Source organism: Notamacropus eugenii, chromosome 1, assembly GCF_028372415.1.
Source record: "Notamacropus eugenii isolate mMacEug1 chromosome 1, mMacEug1.pri_v2, whole genome shotgun sequence".
Lineage (NCBI taxonomy): Eukaryota > Metazoa > Chordata > Mammalia > Diprotodontia > Macropodidae > Notamacropus > Notamacropus eugenii.
Window position 1 is genome coordinate 518,534,169 of NC_092872.1, and position 23,828 is coordinate 518,557,996.

At 41.8% G+C, this 23,828-nt stretch overlaps 1 long non-coding RNA gene across 1 annotated transcript in view; it reads left to right on the forward strand.

Moving 5' to 3' along the window:
• The window catches only part of LOC140520022 (uncharacterized), a 31,662-nt gene extending 18,152 nt beyond the window's left edge, over window positions 1–13,510 (forward strand). The window contains exon 3 of the long non-coding RNA XR_011972359.1: window positions 13,202–13,510. This is a non-coding gene — a long non-coding RNA (uncharacterized lncRNA). The remainder of the gene's footprint in view (window positions 1–13,201) is intronic.
• Window positions 13,511–23,828: the final 10,318 nt, after the last annotated feature.

Sequence of the window (23,828 nt, forward strand, 5' to 3'; positions counted from 1 at the left end):
CGTCGCTGGGTATCAAGGGGAATGGACATTCTACCTGCAGGAGGATGTGCCAGCTTGGTCCAGCTTTCCCTATTCATTGTCACTCTCATACTCACTGACTGCTTGTAATGAGGACCAAAGTTAGCGATAGTGATAACTCTAAGCTAAGCTGTCCTGCTGTCCAAATAGGACCCTTGGGCCTAGACCAGAATGTTCTGGGGCTCTGATTCCCGAAAGTACCCATAGGGAGGAGCCTTCCCCAGACTTCTGACCTTCCTCACTGTTGCCTGTATTAAATGCCTACCCTGAAAGCAGCTGAGAATGTAGAGACCAACATATCTCTTCTTTGGGTGGAACATCCTCTCCTCTGTTTCCATTCCTAATGTAGAATTCCCTTCAGGCTCCCTCACATCCATTTTCACAACAGCTGACTTGGCCACTAAGGGCAACCCCATCCCGGGCCCTATATGCTGAGCCTGGTCCTGGACAGCCCCAGGCCTGCTTCTCTTTTCACTTCCAGCACCTTCTCCTGCCTGCTCCACCTCCACCTCCTTTCTGGCTGCCATGTCCCCAGGATGTACCCTCTTTCACGTCCCTCCTCTCTTTTCTTTCCCCTCATTTTCAGCTCCCTTTTATGATTTATCTCCTTCTATTAGAATGTAAGTTCTTTGAAAGTAGGGATCATCTTGTTTTCTTCTTTTTGCAAACTCAATGCTTAGCACAGGGTAAGGCACATAGTAGGCATTTAATAAACACTTTATCTAGTTATCTGGATTGGCCAGTGACTAGGTGAAAGGGCTAGGGAGAGGACAGAAGAACTGTGGAGAAGACAGAGGGACTAAAGATCAGAGGAATTAAAGGAGTAGAGGAACGGTGGGGAGATGACTGAAGAGAGGACAGACTGACTGGGAGAAGATAAAGGTCCTGGGGAGTGGAGAGAGGGAGAGAGAAGGGATAGAGAGGCCTGAAGGGCCTGGGGAAGAGGAGTCAGGGAGAGGGCAGAAGCCTGGGGGAGTTCAGAGGGAGTAGGGAGAGGACAGAGGAGGTGGGCAGGGGACTGAGGTGCTGGGAAAGAGAGCTTGGAAGATTGAGGGGGTCCTCAGTCCTTTCACTGTGGGATCCTCTGAGCAGCTGTGGTCAGGGACTGTGATTTAAGCCTCAGTGGGTGCTATTCCTTTAAAAACTTCTGTCCTAGCCATGGTTTAGAGTCTCCTTTTGTTCTCCAGTGCAGACACTGGATCCATTACTCTGGATTCTGAAATCTAGACAGTTTCTTCCCCAGCCTGTCTCCTTTATTGGCCCATTTGCATTTCTGTGGCTTCCCCCTTTGCCCCTCTCCCCCTCCCCTTTGCGGTTTTTAAATTAGTTTTCTGTTGCTAACGGATTTCTGCCTGGCATTTGTTCTCTCTGAGTTATCTGGATGGATTATGCTCTTGCTGAGAGGGAGAGTTCCTCTCATTTGGAAGGGTTTTTAATTAGGAGAAAAGAACTAGAATTTATTCCCTCCTCCCTTGTTATTTGTGAAGGCTTAGTTGATGGAGGAGGTAAGGCAGGAACAGAGCCTGCAGAGAGAATGTCTTAATGTCACAGCCTTAGAAATGCAAAGTTGAAAACCTGCCAGTCCAGTTTGAAAGGCCACTGGAGGGACCCACCCAGGCAGTATAGGTCGTAGGCACCCCCTGGATTTACATGGGTACAGGTGGAGTGAGAACACTGAGTGTTAGGCTGGAAGGGACTTTGGAATAGGACGTCAGAGGTTGAAAGGGCTCATAGATTTAGAGCCAGAAGGGACCTTAGATTCCCTCGTTTTATAGATGTGAAAACTCAGGGCAGGAGAATAAAATTATTGTCCAAGATCACAAGCTAGTATGAAGCAGCTAGGTGGTACAGTGGATAGAGAACTGGACCTTGAGTTAGGAAGACCTGAGTTCAAATCCAGCCTCAGACACTCATGAGTTGTGTGATGTTGAAAGGCTACTTAACTTCTGTCTGCCTTAGTTTCTTCAACTGTAAAATGATGACTGGTACATGGTAAGTGTTCATTTTCTTTCCTAGTTTGTGGTAGAGCTGGAACTAGAACCGTAAATTTGGCACTCTTGCTGCTGGATACACACTGCTTCTGCCTTAGAGCATAGATAGAATAGGGGTGGGGAACCTGCGGCCTTGAGGCCACATGTGGCCTTCTAAGTCCTTGGGTGTGGCCTTTTGACTGAGTCTAAGTTTTTAAAAAAAATTATTTGTTTTCAGTTTTCTACAATCACTTCCATATATCTTAGATTTTTCCCCCTCCCTCCCCCTCCTTCCTCCTTTCCTCCTCACTCCCTCCTTGTGATGGTGTGTAGTCTTATATAGATTCTACACATACATTCTTATTAAATACATTTTCACCTTAGTCATGTTGCATAGAGGAATTAAAATGAATGGGAGAAACCATAAAACAAAACAAAACATAACACAAGAGAAAATGGTCTGCTTCATTCTGTGATCCAATTCCGTAATTCTTTCTCTGGATGTGGAAGGCATTTTTGCCTCAGGAGTCCATTGGGAATTTATTAAGTCCTTACATTGCTGTGAAACACTAAGTCTACAAGAAAAATTCCTCACACACTGTGGTTGTGGCTGTGTACACAGTTCTCCTAGTTCTGCTCCTTTCACTCAGCATCAGTTCATGTAAGTCCTTCCAGGCTTCTCTGAAGTCTACTTGTTCATCATTTCTTATGGCACAATAGTATTCCATTACATTCATATACCATAATTTATTCAGCCATTCCCCAATTGATGGGCATCCCTTCGATTTCCAGTTCTTGGCCACCACAAAAAGAGCTGCTATCAATATTTTTGTACATGTGAGACCCTTTCCCATTTTTATGATCTCTTTGGGATGCAGTCCTAGAGGTGATATTGCTGGGTCAAAGGGTATGCACATTTTTGTAGCCCTTTGGCCACAGCTTCAAATTGCTCTCCAGAGGGGTTGAATCAGCTCACAGTTCCACCAATAATGAACGAGTGTTCCAACTCTCCCACATCTTGTCCAACATTTATCATCTTCCTGTTTTGTCATGTTAGCCAATCTGATAGGTGTGATATGGTACCTCAGAGTTGTTTTGATTTGCATCTCTCTAATCAATAGTAATTTAGAGCTTTTTTTCATATGACTATAGATAGCTTTAATTTCTTCCTCTGAAAACTGCCTGTTCATATCCTTTGACCATTTATCAATTGAGGAATGACCATTATTCTTATAAATTCTGTGAGTCCAAGTTTTACAGAACAAATCCTTTTATTAAGGAGATTTGTTCTGTGAAGTTTGGATTTAGTCAGGGCCCCACCTGAAGACCTAGAGAGCCATGTGTGGCCTTGAGGCTGCAGGTTCCCCAGCCTGGCATGGAATATGCAGCATTAAAGCTAGAAAAATCTCTAGTTGTGTAGAACATAGCATGTCATATCAGAGTCAGAAGGGATCTCCTTCATTTTCCAGGGAAGAAAATTTTCCTGAAGAAGAAATAAAGGAATAGGTTCTGACTCTGGATTCAGAGATCCCAGGTTCAAATCCAGCCTCAGACACTTACTACCTATATGACTCCGGACAAGTCACCTAATCTCTGTCTACCTCAGTTTCTCCATCTGTAAAAATGAGGGGGTGGGATTAGATGATCTCTAAGATCTCTTCTATATCCAAATCTGAATTTAAATAACAATAGAATTTATATAGGCTTTAAGCCTTGCAAAGTAGTTTACAAATATTATCTTATTTGATTCTCACAATAATCTTGTGAGAGAGGCGCTATTATTAACCCTATTTTACAGTTGAGGAAACTGAGGCAGACAGAAGTTAAGTGATTTATCTAGAGTCACACAGCAGTTATGTATGTAAAGTCAGATTTGAACTCAAGTCTTCTTGACTCCAGGACCAGTGATTCATTTTCTGTGTCACCAAATGACTTGCTCAATGCCACCAGGAAGTTCATCAAAGGCATGAAGAAATAGAAAGGAAAATACTGATTTTCTAAATACAAGCTTATGTCTTTCACAAGATGGCTAGCCACCCTCTCAGTTGGATCTTAACTTGGGGCCTGGTGAGGCCGAGGGGTCAGCTTATAAGGATGCCAGAACTTATCCAAGACGATCTACAGCTTTCTCTCACTGCCTTTTTGCTTGTCTCCTTTGCTCTCCAGGCTTTTTTGTTTTTATGAGCAGTACAAAAAGCACATTGTACAGCAGTTAGACTCTATTTAAATATTAATTTCCAAATGAAAATTTGGGTGGATAATTAAATTACTCTCTAATTATGAACAGCACATCTGCGGATTCAGTTTGAAAAAGGGGAATGAAGCAGGGCTGGGCGTGGCAAAGAGAAACCTAGCCAGAGCATCTGGCATTATGCCAGGTCTGAGACCTTTCATTTAGTTCCCATTACATTTTAATCACAGTGTGCCTGGCTGTGAGGGGCTTGGGTTGAACATTCCATTACTCTACCATGGACAGAGGACACACAAACTGTGTGGGTTACCCCATGTGCAGTACATCAGAAAATCCATCCACAAATGTTTCTGGCTGGTTCTGGTTAATTTATGCAGCTGTTCAAATACATATTTCCTCCCTTATTCTTGCCCTACCCCCAACCTCAAGATCTGGGGTTGTAGGGATGGCAATGTCAGAAATGCAAAGTCTCAATTAAAAAAATAACAATAGCTCCTAGGTCAGCACTTCACAGCATCTGTCAAATCAGCCACAAATTCAAAAACTGCAAAAAGGCATTTGAAATGAAGCATTGGAATTATTCCTTATGAAGTGGCATGGTGGAATCAGCTGAATATCGAAGTAAGAAAGGAAAAAACAACCATAGCCCCTTATCTCTAAGTCTTAAAATCTATTTCTATCTCCACAGACTCTCCCAATGAATGGTTGGACTCCTTTACTATCATGTCTCTTACCTTTAGATACAAGAATGACTCCTCTTGCTGTTTTTCTCTCTTATTCAGGGCTATTCTGGTTGGAACACGGCAGGGTATTAGTGACCAGAAGGATATGGTTTTAATGGAATCTTGCAGATAGGGTCCTAGAGCTTGTAGATCCACTAAGAGCTGTATTCACCAGCCTGGTTAATGTTCTGACAACAGTGAGCACTGGCAACTTAGAGAGAGACTGAATCCTATTCAATAAATTCTACTTTGGAAGTCAGGAAAGGAGACTCAGATATATTCTTTCTTTCTTTCTTTTTTTTAGCAAGATGGAGCATAGCTTATTAGGAGACCCTCAATCAGTTGAGTGCCTTCCCTTGATGAAATTAAGGGATGGACAGTAACAGAGACAAGGAGATGTACTTCCAGTGGTCTATTTCTCCCTTGAAAAGGCCATTAGACTTTTGAGTGGCCAACTAAAATTTTGTAAAAGGATATTGTTGAAGACAATGATGATTTGCTAAGGTCTCATCTTCAAGCTTTGTGGCCAAATAATGGCAGTAGGGAGGAACAAGAAATCTCTCCCTGATTCTCACCTCAGTATTTTCCAAAGGGAGAAAGCTAAAAGGTATAAGGAAACTTCTCAAGAACTTTCTCAAGAGCTTAGTTCTTCCTCCATAATGCATTTTCTTCTTGAACGTCTCAGAGTGTGACAGCTTGGTTTTTTTTTTTTTTTATCAATATCAGTTCTCTCTTCTCCCTGCCAATGTGCTTTACCTGTTTCTCATCTGCCTGAGTTAAACAGTAGATTCATGTAAACCTACAGAAGCAAATCATCCAAGGATCTGTTTGTATGGATATAGGAATATTTGTTACTCTCTGCAAGAGTCAGGGCACGAAGGCTCAGGAGATTTCTAGGGCTTATTTTTAAATTCACTGTGCTAAAAGGAGGGAATCGGGTTCATAGCAATAACACTGTTGAAGCCACACCTCAATTATATATTAAAAATAAGTGTGATATTAATACTTCATATTTGTGTAGATGAAATCAAACTACGGAGAAAGAACTCAGAATGCTCTTGAGAGTTCTTTCTGTATCTTATGTAAATTGTTTTCCTACTTCTCTCCACATCGATTCATCTTACCCAGGTGAATTGATAATTAATGTATGAAATTATGAAATGGGACAGGCATGCCTGGTTCTTTGGGTACTCTCAGGGAAAGATCACAATGGCAATGGGAATGGAGGCTACAGGTACCTTTTAATAAGGCCCAGAGGGTGTGGGGGCAAATGGCACAGATAAGAGTTAATTTCTTCCCCTCAAAAGAGGCACAGAGGCAAATGGCCAGGGGATGGAGCATGGCGTGGTGAAGGAAGGCAGGCAGGGATGCAGAAGACATTGGGGAGGAGGAAAGACATAGTATCATTCACATGACCATGGATTCGAGTTGGAGCACTTTGCAGCATGGAGTTGATGGAAGCAGAGGAGTGCTTGGCGGGGGCAAGAGTTTGAGGTCTTGTTTTTATAGGCGTTTTTAGGGGAAGAAACTAACTCTTTTCTGTGCCACCTTGGGGTTAGTTCATTAACATGTCCAAATCATCTCAAAGTTGTCAGTATATTTTAAAGGTAACATGTCCATGTCATCTCAAAGTTATCAGTTTCACTTGGTGATCTCCTGGTCTTAACTGCAGGTGTCTGCAACTTGTCTGAGATTTTTACATCATAGGACCAAAAGGCCTTGACAGCAAAATCTAGGTGACTTCCCTTGATTCAACACAGACTACTAGGATGTAATTTTTGGTTAATATATTATCTAATTTATTAATTATGCTCCTTCAATCTTTGGGATGCTTTGTACACAACTTCTAAGTTCCCCTTGCAATCTTATTTCCTGCTATTGCTATTTAATACTGGCTATTTATAAACTTACTGACTAGAAGGGGACCAGAACATCAAGATTCTCTGAAATTGTCTCGTCATAATTTTTTGAAGCGCAATAATATTCTATTTCATTCACATACAATGTCTTCCAATTGATCAAATAAATTTTCCTTTCTAGGTTCTACTGGGCTCTTGTGTATACATTGCAAAATTCCTACTCAGCTCTGGTGATTTTCATCAAAATACTTGAAAATCCTCTGTTCCTTTAAAAGCCCCCCCCTTTTTCCCTGTAGGATTGTTGTTTGTGCTTTGTTTCCAAAGAGGACCAATGACACCACAGGTTAATGTCTTGACTTGTGCATGAACTGGATTTAAGTGAGGCAGAGTTGCACAAAGTCTTTATCTGCATTCTCTCTTCCAGAGTCATCCAAGCCCAGTGACAAGACAAAAGTTAGGACCACTGGTGATAGTCTGGGATACGGTGGATGACTTTAGTGTCTTTGATGTCTGACCAAGCTTTAAATACTCCACAGTGCCTGTTTCAGCCACCTTCATGGCAGTTGGAACACATTTTTCTCATCTGCCCATTCCTCCCTAGTAAGTCTTCACTTAATTGGGGTGGACATTGCCCAAAATCACTCGTGTTTGAGGTCTGTTTATAGGGCAAGTCATTCCTGGTTATAAGTCTGCATCTTTTGCTTTTTGGAATATTGTACTCCAAGATCTCTTTTCATGTATAGCACAAACTACTGGGTCTTGTGTGATCCTGATTGTAGTTCCTTGGTACTTGAACGGCTTCTTTTTGGATACTTACAGTATTTTTTTCTTGGACGTGAAAGCTATAGATTTTGTCTGTGACATTCCTGGCATTTTTGTTTCAAAAGTTCATGAGTGAATTCTTCCTTTCTTTACGTTGCCCTCTGGTTCTAATAGATCTGAGCAGTTTTTTGGAAATAGTATGTCGTGACTTTCTGAAGTCATGGTTTTCAAGAAATCTAGTGATTCTTAAATGATCTCTCCTTGATTTATTTTCCAGGTCAGTTACTTTTGATGTCAGGTAACTTACATTTTCTTCCACTTCCATTTTCACTTTTTTTTTCTACTCCCTCTTTTAGTCTTGATTTTGTTCTAATTTTTCTTGCTCTCAAATGGAGTTAATTGATTTCTGTTTGGTTTCGCTCCATTTCTTGGGAAAGGTTTATTACTTTCTCTTCTAAGCTATTTTCTCTCTTCTCAATTTTTTCCTCAGAGATCTTGTCTTATTTTATTTTTTATCTCTTGCTTAATTTCTTCTGGGTATTCATGTAATCCTTGTAGAAAAATCCATTTTTTCCTTTTAGTCTTAGCTTATAGTTGTTAGGGTTACTTACTACTTCTAGGCTGGATTTCAGGCCTCTTTAGATCTATAATTTTTTTTATACTAATCCATGGTAGCATCCAGGGTTTCTGGATGCTTTGGAGATGTGAGACTCTGCTAGACCTTTCTTAAGGAGTTCTCTACTCTTTCTGCTTCTAGACATAGAGTTTTGTACACAAGGTGTGTGTATATCTGTATAATCTCTGCTTGTGCTGGGGGGCTGTGGATTGGTATGCCTGTTCTGGTGCTGGCTTTGGTCATAGCTCCCTTTCTTATTAGCCTCAGATATTTATTATCGGTGTGACCTTGGGCAAGTCATTCATCCTCTCTCAGCCTCAGTTTTCTCATCTGTAAAATGAGGATAATAATAGTACCTACCTTCCAAGGTTGTTGTGAGGACAAAATGAGATCGTGTTTGTAAATTACTTTGCAAAGTGCTATGTAAATGCTGGCTATTGTTATTATTATTACTACTACTATACTACTACTACTACCACCACCACGACTACTACTACTACTACTACTACTACTACTACTACTACTACTACTACTACTACCACCACCACTGCCAGCACCACCACTACACTACTACCACCACTACTACCACTGCCAGCACCACCACTACACTATTACCACCACTACTACCACCACCACTGTACTACTGCTACTACTGCTTAGGGGCAGCTAGGTGGTGCAGTGGGTAGAGCACCAGTGCAGGAGTCAGGAGGACCTGAGTTCAAATCTCACCTCAGACACTTGACACTCACTAGCTGTGTGACCTTGGGCAAGTCACTTAACCCCAACTGCCTCATCCTGGGTCATCTCCAGTCATCCTGAGGAATATCTGGTCACTGGATTCAGATGGCTCTGGAGGAGAAGTGAGGCTGTGACCTACACAGCCCTCCCTCACTCAAAACAAAGTCAAGTGCAAGTCATGTCATCATTTTTCTGATGGCATGGTCTTCTTTGGCAACAAAGGATGAACACACACACACACACACATACACACACACTACTACCACTAGTACTAGTATTACTACTAATACCACTGCCACTACCACTACACTACTACTACTACTACTACTACTACTACTACTACTACTACTACTACTACTACTACTACCACCACCACCACTACTACCACTACCACCAGTACCATGGGCTTCTGGATGTCTTTCTGTGTAATTACGGGATAGAAGAAGTTCCTTATTTTTAATTCTTTATTCCTCTCCTGTCTATATGAACTCTGACTTCCTCTCAAATTCTCCAGGTCTTCAATCTAAAGTTCACTCTAAACCTAGAATTCTCCTGATTAGATGGATCCCACCAGAACCTTCAGTTTTAGAAGAGTTTTCAGGACACCTTGTGTACTCTGGACTTCTACCACACCCAAGTGCCTTCATCTCTCCTCATTTCCACCTTCCTCCTCTTTGGTGGGCTTTTATGTGCCATCTTCTCTCATTTGTAGGTAAGTTCCTTGAGGACAGGGACTGTTTTTCTACTTGTATTCCTCATTCTTAACACAATACCTGGAACATAGTAAATGCTTAATAAGTGTTCATTAACTGAATGATCATAGTTTCTCATTGGATTTTTTGATCATTATTTGGTCCAGTGTGAACTTCAGGTTTTTACTGAAGTAGGTTTGTGGGAACTGGACGCTCTGTCTCCATTTAGGGACCTGTTTTGTCTGGAAGTCCACTTTAAGATTTAAAAAGTATTTTCCTCGTAACAACCTTGTGAAGTAGGCAGTATTCCCATTTTATAGATGATGAAACTGAAAGGTATAGGACAGAAGTGGGGAACCTGTGGCCTCAAGGCCACCTGTGACCTTCCAGGTCCTCGGGTGTGGCCCTTTGACTGAATCCAAGTTTTAGAGAACAAATCCTTTTATTAAAAGGATTCATTCTGTGAAGTTTGGATTCAGTCAAAGGGCCACACTTGAGGACCTAGAGGGCCACAGGTGGCCTTGAGGCTGCAGGTTTACCACCATTGGCATAGGGGAAGGGAATAAGCATTTCTTAAATGTCTACTATGTGCCAGGCACTGTGCTAAGTGCATTATTAATATTATCTCACTTGATACAACTCTGTGAGCTAGGTGCTATCCTCATTTGAGAAAATGGAGACAAACAAAGCTTAAGTGTTTTGCCTACTAAGTGTCTGAGGTCACATTTGAATTCAGGTCTTCCTGAGGCACAGAACTCAATCTACTGCACTGTGGGCACACAGCTAGTAAGAGTGAAGAGTATCCTGTGTTTTGGGGTATGGGAAATGAAGGAGGGTCCTCATACCCTTGGCTTTCTATTTTAATTTAGGCCTGTAGTTTCAGAGCTGAAACAGAGGAGCCAATTCACCTTTGCCTTGGAGGCTGGAGTGAAAGGCCTTAGAAGTCTACTCAGCTTCATTCCTGCCAACTCCAGGCTTGGAAAGCTGGGATAAAATAGCCTTTTCTCCAGAGTTCAAAAACTGGGAGTGTCCCCTCCTTACCAATGCCCAGTGTTCTCAACCACCAGCAACCTCTGCCAATGGAAGATTATGTCTCCTCTCTTTTTCTCTCTTGGGAAGAATGGGCACCACATGGAGGGTGGGCTCCAAAGGGACTCAGGGTCTGTTTTTTCAGATGCAGATGGCAGCCCCTATCAAGAGAGAAATTGGGTTCCAGGAGCAGAAACCTTGGGCGGGGCTGCCCTCAGTTTCCTAGTCAATGAAAGCTGCCTTCTGTTGGTTTTCCTGTCTCTGCTTGACCCCTTCCTATGAACCATCTCTGGCTTGTCAGTGTCAAAGCAAAAATGCAATTCTCAGCACAATGCTTGGAGTCTCAGAGCAGATGGTGCCCTCCCCTCTGAATGTCAGGTCTCAGGGCAGCACGATGCTGCTGCCTTTCACATGAAAATTTAATGGAGTTGTCCGGACAGATGTAGGACAAAGTGGTTTGGAGCTGGGCACAAAGGGAATGAGGGCTGAGACCAACCCAGGTGGCTTGAGAGACTGTGAAAGAAATGACTCCCAACGTGGTCTTCACACTCCCAGGGGCTCAGCAAGGCTGCAAACAACCCAGACTCCCCTCCGGCTTCCCCCCACCTCAAGTAGTTTAATCTGTGCTTCATCAGTGCAGCTACATTCTTCATTTATAAAAATCACTATTCTCCCTTTCCAGAGTTCCCTCCCCAGCAGCCGTCACAAGGTACAGGCACACATGCACCACACATCCCTCTCAGCTGATGGAGTAATCCTGAAGATTTAATTTCAGAACCCCAGCACTGAATGATCTCTGCCGAATGCTAAGAGGACTAGTGATCCTCTGTGGGGTTTCACTGCAACACCTCCCCAGCCCCCTTATTTGGGTGGGTGATGATGTTTCTGCTGGCCACAGAATTTCCAGTTCCCTCAGCGGCTGCTGCCTGGGGCTGGCCCCCAGCAGCAATAATGCCTCTCATCTGCACAGGGCTTCCTAGTTTTAAAACATTTTTATACTGTGACATTGCTGGGTTGAGATAAGGAAGATCTCTACTATTATTCCTATTTTGAAAGTGAGACAACTGAGGCACCGACAGGTGAAGAGACTTGAAAGCTCAATATCCTATGGTTCAAGAACTGGGAGTGCCCCCTCTCTGCCAGTGCCTACTGCTTCCATCTCTCAGCATCTTAAGTTCTTTCCTCAGGGAATCCAGATTTTCTTGGGTTGCTGTCACCATTTGTGAACATAGTCTGTCTTCCTTTGAATATAATCTTCTCCCTGACATGGGTAGTTAGTGGTGTAACCAGAGTCACCAGGGTCACAAGGTTAATTAGTAGGAAATCTCCTGACTCCCACCCCAGAGGTCTTTCTATCAGGCATACTAGATGTCTATAGAGCTGGAAGGTTTATAAGGCATTTTCCTCCTAAAGTTGTATATGGTAGGTTATGTAAATATTGTTATCACCACATCTTCTCCACCTTCTCCAAAGCACTCCGAAGTGCCCTGCACCCCTCTCCCTCTCAAACGCCTTCTACTCTGGATCCTGCTCTCCTGATTGGTGAGCCCCTAGCCCAGACTGCCATTTTATGAGGGACCCTTGCCATGCCCACTAGTTGCAGCTCAACTCACTCTCCGGAGCAATTGGGAACCATGCCTAATGGGCAACCAAACTGTGCATGCCCTTTGATCCAGTAATAACACTACTAGGTCTGTATCCCAAAGAGATCATAAAAAAGGGAAAAGGACCCACATGTACAAAAATATTTATAGTAGCTCTTTTTGTGGTGGCAAAACATTGGGAAATCAGGGGATGCCCATCAATTGGGGAATGACTGAATAAGCTGTGGTACACGAATGTAATAGAATACAATTGTGCTATAAGAAATGATGAGCAGGCAGACTTCAGAAAAACCTGGAGAACTTTCATGAACTGATGCTGAGTGAAGTTAGCAAAACCAGGAGAACGTTGTACGCAGTAACAGCATATGGTGCTATGACCAACTTTGTTAGACTTAGCTCTTTCCAGCAATGCAGTGATCTAAGACTCATGAAGGAAAAGGCTGTCCACATCCAGAGACAGCATTATGGAATCTGAATGCAGATCAAAGCATACACTCTTTTTTTCTTTCCCATGGTTTTCCCCTTTCGTTATGATTCTTCTTTCATGACATGACTAATGTAGAAATATGTTTAATATGATTTTACATGTATAACCTATATCAGATTGCTTGCTGCCTTGGAAAGAGGGGAGGGAAGGGGAAAGAAAAAAAATTGTAACTCAAAATCTTATGAAAGTGAATATTAAAAGCCACCTTTACATGTAAATGGAAAAAAAAATATTATGAAGTCCAACTCATTCTCCTGGCTTCTCTATCTCCTCCCCAGAAGCTTTGCTTCTAATAGGTGACCTTCCTTTCTACCTAATCCCTTCTAGTTAACTTTTCTTTTTTATCTTTCCATAGCACAATGTAAATGCTTTAGGGTAGGGTCTTTCTTGTTACTTTATGTTATATTTTCAGAGCTTAGCAGTGCCTGGAACATAAGAAACAATAAATATTCTCTCTCTCTATTGATGGGTCTCTTTCTCTCTCTTTCTGTCTCTCATCTATTTGTTTTACAGATGAAGAAAGTGGGTCTCTGAAGTATCACGTGACTTCCCTAAGATCACAAAGCCCTAGGTCCAGGGCACTTTCCATTACTCCATACTGTCTTCTCCTATTAAGTGGGGCCATAGAAGGCCTGGAAGAAAGGGCAGCGGATGAATCCTGTTTGAATCCTGGGTAGGCTGTGATCTCAAGAGAGACAACAAAACAGCCCTTCTTCAATCTTTTCCTGAGTAGAATCTATACTCCTTGAGAGCAGGGATTGCTTAATATTTGTCTTTGTCCACCAGCTTTGGACAGCTTAATAAATAGGATCTCAATTGGAATTGAACTGAATCACTCCTCATTTTCTGATATAGAAGAGATCTGATGTCAAACACCTGGAGGTGATCTACTCTGACCATATTTTTCATGCCACAGAAATACCTGAGCATTTTCCTCACGGGAACATGGGAAGCCTGCAACAAGGATGATGTTCTGATGTAATATGCTAATCCCTTAATTCACCAGCCAGGGTAGGCAAGAGAGCCAGACCTGAAACTTTCTTGTAGGGATGAGCGGCATATAATCAGGAACAGCATGGGAAAGTGGGGGAAGAACTAGCCTCAGAGTCATTCGTGATAATATTAATAATGATGATGATGATAACTAGTATTAGCATTTATATATCACTTAAGATATGCAAAACATATCTGAGAGAATCAAGTGAGATTATGGATACTTATAGTTAAAATATAGCAAATAAATAATATAATTAAAAACCATACAATGCATTATATATACACTATAATGAGATTATATATATGCAATTATGTATATGTGTGTACATTCACATATACACACACACAATCTTTAAATGTCCCCTCACTTTGAGGAAACTCCCTAACCACTGTAAATCACCATCTCCCCTGTAACTTGTATTCTTAAAATGTTGGGAAAGCACTGAGAGGTTAAGGGACTTAACCAGGATGGCACAGTCTGAATGTGTCAGAGAAGGGAACTGAATCAAGGTCTTCTTGCTAGGTGGCCCAGAGGATAGAATGTTGGACCTGGTGGCAGGAAGACATGAGTTCATATTTGGCTTCAGATGTTTACTAGCTATGGGAACCTGGGCAAGTCACTTAACCTCTTTTTGCCTTGGTTTCTTTGTCTGTAAAATGAGGATAATTGTTGTTGTTGTTAAGTTGCGTCCAGCTCTTCATGACCTCATTTGGGATTTTCTTGGCAAAGATATTGGAGTGGTTTGCCATTTCCTTCTCCAGCATGTTTTACAGGTGAAGAAACTGAGGCAAACAGGATTAAGTGACTTGCCCAGGGTTATGTAGCTAGTAAGGGTCTGAGGCTGAATTTGAACTTAGGAAGAAGATGCGTCTTCCTGACTCTAGACCTGGTGCTCTAGCCACTATACCACCAAGCTGCCCCATATATACATATGTACATATATCATTTAAATGAAATTGTGTGTATACATGTATGCATGCATGTACACACACATTAAACAATATGCAACTCTTAGGTAGTATTTACCTACCAAGGCTATTGTGAGAATCAATTTATATATCCATATCTCTCTCTATATGTATACATACTTATCTACAGACATACACACACATATATATATATATAAAATGTCATTTAAATGATATTGTATCTGCACATATATATGTAATCTCACTTGATTTTTCACAAATATGTTTTTTGGCAAATCTTAAAATGCTAATAATAATAATTTATTATTATATATAACAAATAATAATAGTAATAATGATTATCCCTGACTCTGAGGCTGCCTCTTTATCTACTATTCTATGCTGCTCTTGATTAACTGGAACTCTCAATTGATTGCAAATATGATATGTATCTTTGGGCAAGTTGTCTCCTTGAGCTCAGTTTTCTCAACAAAGCCCGTTATGAGTCTTAAATCCCTATAGAAATGTGAGGTAGAATGATGATGATGATGATGATGATGATGATAGTGATGGTGATGGTGAAGGTGATGGTGATGGTGATGATGATGATGATGATGGTGATGGTGATGGTGATGGTGATGATGGTGAAGGTGATGGTGATGGTGATGATGATGATGATGATGATGATGATGATGATGGTGATGGTGAAGGTGATGATGATGATGATGGTGATGGTGATGATGATGAAGATGGTGGTGATGATGGTGATGGTGATGATGGTGATGGTGATGATGGTGATGGTGATGATGATGATGGTGATGATGATGAAGATGGTGGTGATGATGGTGATGGTGATGATGGTGAAGGTGATGGTGATGGTGATGATGATGATGGTGATGGTGAAGGTGATGGTGATGGTGATGATGATGATGGTGATGATGATGAAGATGGTGGTGATGATGGTGATGGTGATGGTGATGATGGTGAAGGTGATGGTGATGGTGATGATGATGGTGATGGTGATGATGATGATGGTGATGATGATGAAGATGATGATGGTGATGGTCATGGTGATGATAGCTCATATTTCTATTGCACCTTAAGGTTTTCACAGTGCTTCATGTTTATTTTTTTATTTAATCATCACAATCCTGGGAAGTAGGTGCTACTGTGATCTGCTTTTCATATGAGAAAGCTGAGATTCAGAGTTTCTGCTTAGCTGGGAAACAGTGATGTGGGAGAAAGAGCCTGGTTCTGAGTAGGACTGAATAGTAGCTTTGGGATTGCCTGGGTAGAAGTCCCTGATCCGCTGTCAGCTTGTTGTGTGACCTCAGGCACATCACTTCCCTCTCTAGACCCCCTTTGCCTTTTCTGCTTAATTTTCTCATCCATAAAAAAGAGACTTATATTATTGACCTCAGGGTTGTTGTGAGAATAACCCTTTGTAGTGCAATTATTTGTGAATGTGAATTATTAAAAGATCTGTGTAGCTTCTCCTTCCACTGACTCAGGTCATGATCCTTCTGTGGTTAAGTGGGTTTTCTGGAGTTTCTGTGGCCAAAACTCAGTACCTTGGGATCAAACTTTTTCAGAGCCTTTCTAGACTTAGTCAAAATAGTCCTAGGAAGACTGGCATATATGACAACTGAACTGGTATAGCCTTCAAAAGTATAGGGTTACATCTATGTCATAATGAGACAGAGCTATAACTAGGATGGAGCAGCTAGTACTTTGACCTTGGGTACAAGCTTCTAAGAAGTACACTTGCTCCCTGTGGAGTTCTTCTAGCTGATGGCTCCATACCATGACCCCTGTAAATGTGCCATAACCAGCCCTATTTAATTGCCCAGCCCTTGGCCACTATTCCTGAAGGTTCTAATGCTATATAGCTTTTTCTCATGGAGTCTGCCTTTCCCCATTGTCATATGCCTCAAGTGGTGTACCTCAACTGGCTTTTTAGTGGTTAACATAACTGTACCTGAATGGGACAGACTGTCTAGCAGCTCCCCCACTGACTCCCACCCCCAAATTGCCCTGGATGCTTGGCTTGTTAGTAATGTCTCTGATGAGGCATTTAAAGAGAACGTTAGTGAAGGGTCATTATGACCCTTTGGTCATAATGTATGTAATATGTATGTAATAATAATGTAATTATGAAATAATTATGTATATTATGTAATAGTAATGTATATAATAATGCATAGATCAGCATGAACCAAACTCTACAGTGACCATCTCCTGCAGGTGGGGAGCTATGAGTCCTTAAGCTCCAGGCTAATAGGAAGAGACCCAGTGTTGGGTCTTCCTGATTAGTATGGAGCCCATCATTCCCCTCTGTGACCCCTACCACCTTCCCAATACCTCACCCTTCCAGCTGGGGAGGAGGAGTTGGGGGGAAGGATTCCAGCTGCCAGTTCTCTGTGCAAGTCATTTCCATGTGAAAAGAACTGATCCAAGTTAATTATTTTAGAGATACAAGCCTGGGTATGGATATTCATTTCTCATTAGAAAGGACTGTCTTCCCTCTCTCCAGGGAGCAACTGAGAACATCTTCCCTAAATGGTGGATAAAGGTCTTGCAAACACCATACTTTGGGGGGTGGAGAGGGAGGAGCCAAAAATGGGGAGTCTTGTGGAGGATCCCATTAGGCCCACTCTGTTAAGGCTGTTTTCAGCTACCCAGGCCTCTGGACAATTTGGATGAATCACAGAATCTGAGAGTTAGAAAAGGCCTCAGAGGACATTTAATTCAACTCGATTCCTGACAAGTGGTCTTCTTAAACACATGTGGTGACAGGGTACTCACTGTCTCTTGGGGCAGCAGCCTGTGTCATTGTTGGATAGCGAGCTTTGCTAGAAAGGGTTTCTTCAGCTCGAGTCAAAATCTGCCTCTTTGTAATCCCCTCCCTTCCCTCAACCCTCTGTTTCACTCCTTGTCGAACCTATAGGACCAAGCAGAATATGACATATTCAAATACTTTAGCTACTTCTTTGTATCAGTCTGCAGGAAGAAGTCTCCATTCCTTTTATTGTCCTGGTTGCTGTCTTCTTGATGTGCGTTTGCTAACATCCTTCTAAAAATGTGTTTCCTTGAATGGAATTCAGCATTCCAATGGGATGTGGCCAAGGGACAGCAGAGTAGTACCGTAGCCCCTTTTGTTTTAGACAGTGTACTTCTATGGAGGTAACTGTGTGGTACAGTGGATAGTGCACTGGACCTGGAGTCAAGAAGGCTCATCTTCCTGAATTCAAATCCTGCCTCAGTCACTTACTTAGTTGTATGACCCTGGACAAGTTACTTTACCCTGTTTGCCTCAGTTTCCTCATCTGTGAAATGAGCTAGAGAAGGAATGGCAAACCATTTCAGTATCTTTGCCAACCCAACCCCAAATGGGGTCATGAAGAGTCAGACATGACTGAAAAATGACTTAATGAGAACAACACCATGAATGTGGTCCAAAACCACAGGAGCTTTTTTGCCCTCTATGTTACCCTCTTGTTTTATGCTGTGCTTGCAGTTCATGGAAACCCCCAGACCTCTTTCATACAAGTGATTGTGTAGCTACACCTTTCCTCAGTCCTTATTCCTTATGTGTAGAGTTGATTTCCTCCCCCCACCCCCAATTAACCAGAATACCTGTTAAATGAAACATCTGTCCACATAATGAGTTTATCACAAAACAAGTTCCAGGTATTTTCTAGGTTCAGGTCATTTCCTAACAAATCTCTCTTACCTTCTCTTTTATTCTGCTCAGCAGAATTTATTTTTAGAAAGATGACCTTGAGGTTTAATTGTCTGTCAACAGTGATTCAACCATGGACTCTATTTCATTATTACTTGAATGAACAGGAAGTCAACAATTACAGTTCTTCCAGTAAGATGGAGGGTCAAAGGGTCCCGTTATCTGCCCAGACAATGCAGGCATCGCTAAGTGACATGCCAATGTGCCTTAAGGTCCACCAGGCCCTTCCATTGGCCGTGCAGCTGAGTGTACTTAGATGTGTTGTCTTCTCCAATTAGAAAGTAAACTTCATGAAAGCAGGGATTATGTCTCTTTTCTGTGTGTCTCCCTAGAGCTTATCACAGTGTATGGTACATAGTAGGAGCTTTATGCTCATTCACTCATTCATTTGTGAGCTGACTGATATAGGTGTTCCCTCTCCTGAAATAGACTTCAACCCATTTATGCTTTCTGAGACTTCTAGAGAATGACAGAATCTGAGTTGAAAGGTACCTCAAAGGCCATCAGTCTATCCTGTGTGATTCTTTTCTGTGTCTTATAATTTCTCTAGAGAAGATCTACCCCAAAATAATTACTGACATTTAAATAACACTTGGAGGTTTGCAAAGTGCTTTATTTACTATTGTCTCATCTGGTCACTTACAACAACCATGTGAAGTAGGTTCTATAGTTATCGTTAGTCTCATTTTACAGATGGAGAAACAGACTTAGGTAAAGTGACTTATCCACTGTCACACAACTGCTAAGTGTCAGAGAGGAGAGCCCAGGTCAAGCACTCTTTTCACTATTCTGTGTTGTTACCCACTGTAACATCAAGGACTCTGGCATACACAGGAGGGCCTGCTTACAGGTTCTTAGATCTGCTTTTCTAAAAGGAAAGCAACTTTTGAGGGGTCAACAATCACTTTAATCAAGTACATATATCATTCACTTAGTTCAGGGGGAAAAAGTCAGCACCCTGAACTTCAGAGAAAGTACAGAGAAAAAAAGTCAACAGACAGGGCTGCCAACTGTCTGACCATGAGAAATCCATACATAGTTCCCAGAGAGAGAAGCACCAACATCTGAGTTTTCAGAGTGGGGAAGGGGCAGCTCCTTTGTGGCTTCCCAGAGTTCCGTCTGACACAAAAACCTTCTTCCAAAAACTAAGCCCCAAAATAAAACCTCACCTCAGAGTATTTATACACTTTTCAGAGCCGGAGGACAAGACCCTCTGACCCAGTGCTTCAACAGAAATTAATAAATGATATTGAGGCCTATTAATGGATGGGAAAGATCTTTAACTCTTCCTCCCACTCACCATTAATCTTTCATTACCATCATACCCACCATGCATTGGAAACTTTCCTCTATGTCTTTCTAAAACTTGAGAGGTTTTAGTATAATACTTGTGCTCTCTGTTGTTACTCCTTCTTCTCAATACATTTTGACCAACTAGCTAAGCCACCATATTCCGGTTTTATATGACATGTTTTGCCTACAAAGTAATACTATGGGTATCTCCATTGCCTTTGAACTCCTTGAAATAACATGTCTTTGGATGTTTGCGGTCACATCACTAGATGAAGATGAATCATCACATCATAGAATTAGATCTAAAAAGGACCCAATCCAACCCTCTCCTTTTATAGATGAGGAAACTGAAGCCTATAGAAGTGAAATTCAGTTCAATTTATTAAACAAACATCTATTATAGGTCTACTGTGTGTGTGTCACTAGGCATATGAAGACAAAAAGCCAACCGATCAAGGAACTGGCATTTTGCTGGGGAGATTTATACAGATGAATAGGGATAAAGACTACAATTTCATTGATCTAGGGAACTCTGCAGGGGTGTGCTGGTAAATAGTGAACAAATGACTCAAGAAAAAGCACCCACAATACAATTTTAAGTTTAATATGCATTATTAATATTCTCCATCACTTTAAAGAAGTTATGTGTAGACTTAAGTCTAGTCAATCAACAAAACTGTAAATTAAGCTTCAATTTGTAGTGTTTGCTGATTTCTGAGGTGTAGATGCTCATGCTGAAAATTTAACAATCAGCTTTAAAGAACTGGTCTGAATGGACTTCAGCACATCCCTGGAACTCTTAGGAGTTCTATAAATGCGGGTTGGCATTTTCTATCAGACTTGCAGCTTTTGGGAGTTACCTAGGGGGTTGAGAGGTGAAATGATTTGCCCAGGGTCACTTAGTCAGAAGTAAGTCTTCTGGATCCTGAGGTCCTCTCTGTCCAATAAGCCAGACTGTTTTTGAAGAGGGAGACAATAGTAAAAAACTGGGAGGATCAGGAAAGAGTCCATAGGAAGTGAAACCTAAGTTGAGCCTTGAAGGAAACTAAAGATTCTGAGAGGTGGAGGTTAAGAGGGAGAGTATTCCAGGGGTGGGAGAGGCATCCTGTACAAAGACTATCTCTCCCTTTATAGGATATAGAATATTAAGTAGGAGAATGCCTGTTAGTTCAGTTTGGACTGGAAAGGAGGATGGAAAGACAGAGTTGGACCAACCAATCAATAAACATTTATCATGCACCTACTATGTGCCAGACACTATGCTAAGCTCTGGGGATACAAAAAGAGGTAAAAAGTCCCTGTCCTCAAGGAACTTACAATCTAACGGGGGAGACAACATGCACGCAAATAAAGACAAAGTAAGTTAGATACAGGAGAAATAGGAAATAATTAACAGAAAGAAAACACTAGAATTCAGAAGGGTTGGGAATGGCTTCCAGTAAAAGATAGGATTTTAGTTAAGGCTTAATGAAAGCTAGGGAGGTGAGTAGGTGCAGCAGAGGAGGGAGAGCATTCCAGGTATGGGAGACAGCCAGTAAAAATGCCCAGAGCCAAGAGATGGAGTGTCTTGTTGGTGTAACACTCAGAGGCCAATGTCACTGGATCATAGCCTATATGGCAAGGAGTAAAGTCCTAGAAAACTGGAAGTATATGAAGAGGAGGGTAGGGCTTTGAATCCCAAAAGGTGGCATTTTGTTTTTGGTCCTTGAGGCAATAGGGAGTCACTGAAGTTTATTGAGAAGGATGATGAGATGATGGGAACCTATGTTTTAGGAAAATCTTCTTAGTGGCTAAATGGAGGATGGGTTGGATAGGGAGAGACCTGAGACAAGCAGACTCACTAGTAGGCTCTTAGATAAGTGTGTTAGTCCCAGAGTGAAGTGATAAGGACCTATAACAGAGTAGTGACAGTGTTTAGAGATGTTGCAAAGGTGAAGTCTACAGGCCTTGCCAACAGATGGAATATGGGGTGAGAGACAGTGAGGAGTTGAGGATAACTATTAGACTGTGAGTCGGAGGGACTGGGAGGATGGTGCTACCCTCTACAGTAATAGGGAAGAGTAGGAGGTGAGGAAGATTTAGGGGGAAAGGTGATGAGTTCTGTTCTGGACATTTTGAGTTTCAAATGTCCACTGGATATTGGTTTGAGATGTTTCAAAGGCAGTTGGAGATCAGAGATTGTGGGTCAGCAGAGAGTTTGGGGCAGGAGAGGTAGATTTGAGAATCATTAGCACAGAGATAGTCATTAAATACATGGGAACTGATGAGATCTCCACTTGAAGTAGTATAGAGGAATGAGAGAAGAGGGACAGAATCCTGAGGGATGCCTATGGTTAGAGGGATCTCATCTGTAAGAGGATCCAGCAAAGAAAACAGAAGGAGTAGTCAGATAGGTAGGAGCAGAGCCAGGGAAGAATGGCGTCCTGAAAACCTAGAGAGAAGAGGATATCAGGGAGGAGAGAGTGATCAACAGTGTCAAAGCCTGCAGAGAGGACAAGGAGAATGAGGATAGAGAAAAGGCTTTGGCAGACAAGAAATCATTAGTAACTCTGGAGAGAGCCTTTTCAATGGAATGATAAGGACTGAAGCCAGATTATATGGAATTAAGAGGAGAGCAAGAGGAGAGAAAGTGAAGGTACCTCTTGGAGATGGTTTTTGAGGAGTTTAGCTAGTTTAGATGATAGTGGGGATGGAGAGATCAAATGAAAGTTTTTTTCAGGATGGGGCCTATGAGAAGGGCCCTATGTCTTTTAACTCCAAAGTCAATGTTCTATTCTGCTGCTGCACATTGCCCATTTGAAAGAGGTGTGTGTGTGCACGTGTGCATGCGCAGCTGAGGAGCCCTGACAGACTTACAGTTTTCACAGATAGAATCCAGCCTGTTCTCTTGCTCCTGTTCAACTTACTAAGGCAGGAAAATAAACTCAGGTGGTTTAGATTCTCAACAAGAACAAAGTTGAAATGGAAAGGCCTAGGGAGAGGGTGTGTTTAACTCTTGGGCAACCAGAAAGTTCTACTACCCAGAACCTCCTATTCCCTGTACAGTTTGGTAGAGTGGAGAAGACACTGGATTGAAAGACAGATCTAAGTCTTAGTTCTGCTCTTAGCTTACTCTGTGACCTTGGATAGATAATTTTTTCTTCTCTGAGCCTTATTTTCCATATCTCTAAAGTTGGAGGGTGAGGTAGGGCTGGACTAGATGATTTCTAAAATTATTTCCACCCCAAATCTTAGGATTCTATGACTCCCCCTGACACAAGGTCCGTTAAGTCTTGACTGTGTTCGTAGGGGCATCTTTCCATTATAATTCACATAAAAGAGAAATGGGTCTCAAAGATCTCTGGGAGCCTAGAACTAGCATCAGTTCTTTGAACTTATTCTTATCTCTTGAACATTTTCTGTGGATACTGTCCTTATCATTAACCAAGAGATCATGTCAGAAGCTCATTGAAATGCCCATATTTTCCACCTATGAATCCTAGACTAAATGTTTATCTGAAGCAGAATTTTCTCTCACAGATTTATTAGCACAGAAACTTTGGGGCCTTACTAAATTCTAGACTCTTCTTTCCCTCCCACATCTCTAGCATGGAGTTCAAAAGAAATGCTAATAATAGCAAGGTGTATGATGAGAAAGACCCCTGAACAGTTCTGGAGACAGAATTGATCTGCGTTCAGATCCAGATTCTCTAACTTACTATCCATGTAAAGCAAGAGGCTTAATTTCTTGATTTCTAAGATGGGAGTAAATAACACTTGTACTATTGACTGACCTCTTTGGGTTGTTCAGAAAAAAGTACTCAAGAAATGTGAATTATTAGGATAATGGTATCCACGTCTACTGACTTTGAATTTAAATAGTGCTTTATATCCAAGAGCTAATTTGGCTCCACAGCAATCCTGTGAGGTAAGTAATGTGATTATCACTCCCCTCCCATTTGATCCATGAGTATACATAAGCTCTGAGAAAGGAAAAGATCTGCCCCAGATCCCACAGCTAATAAAGAGAAGAGATGGAGTCTCCTGAATCCCAGGCCAATGTCTGATGCTTGGTTTTCTCAGAAGGACAGGTCTTTAATGCCTGTTTCAGAGATCATCCTCCAGAGCTTAGCCCTTATTACTGCTGTTTAATCATTTCAGTCATTTCTGACCACATTTGGGGTTTCCTTGGCAAAGATACTGGAGTGGTTGGCCATTTCC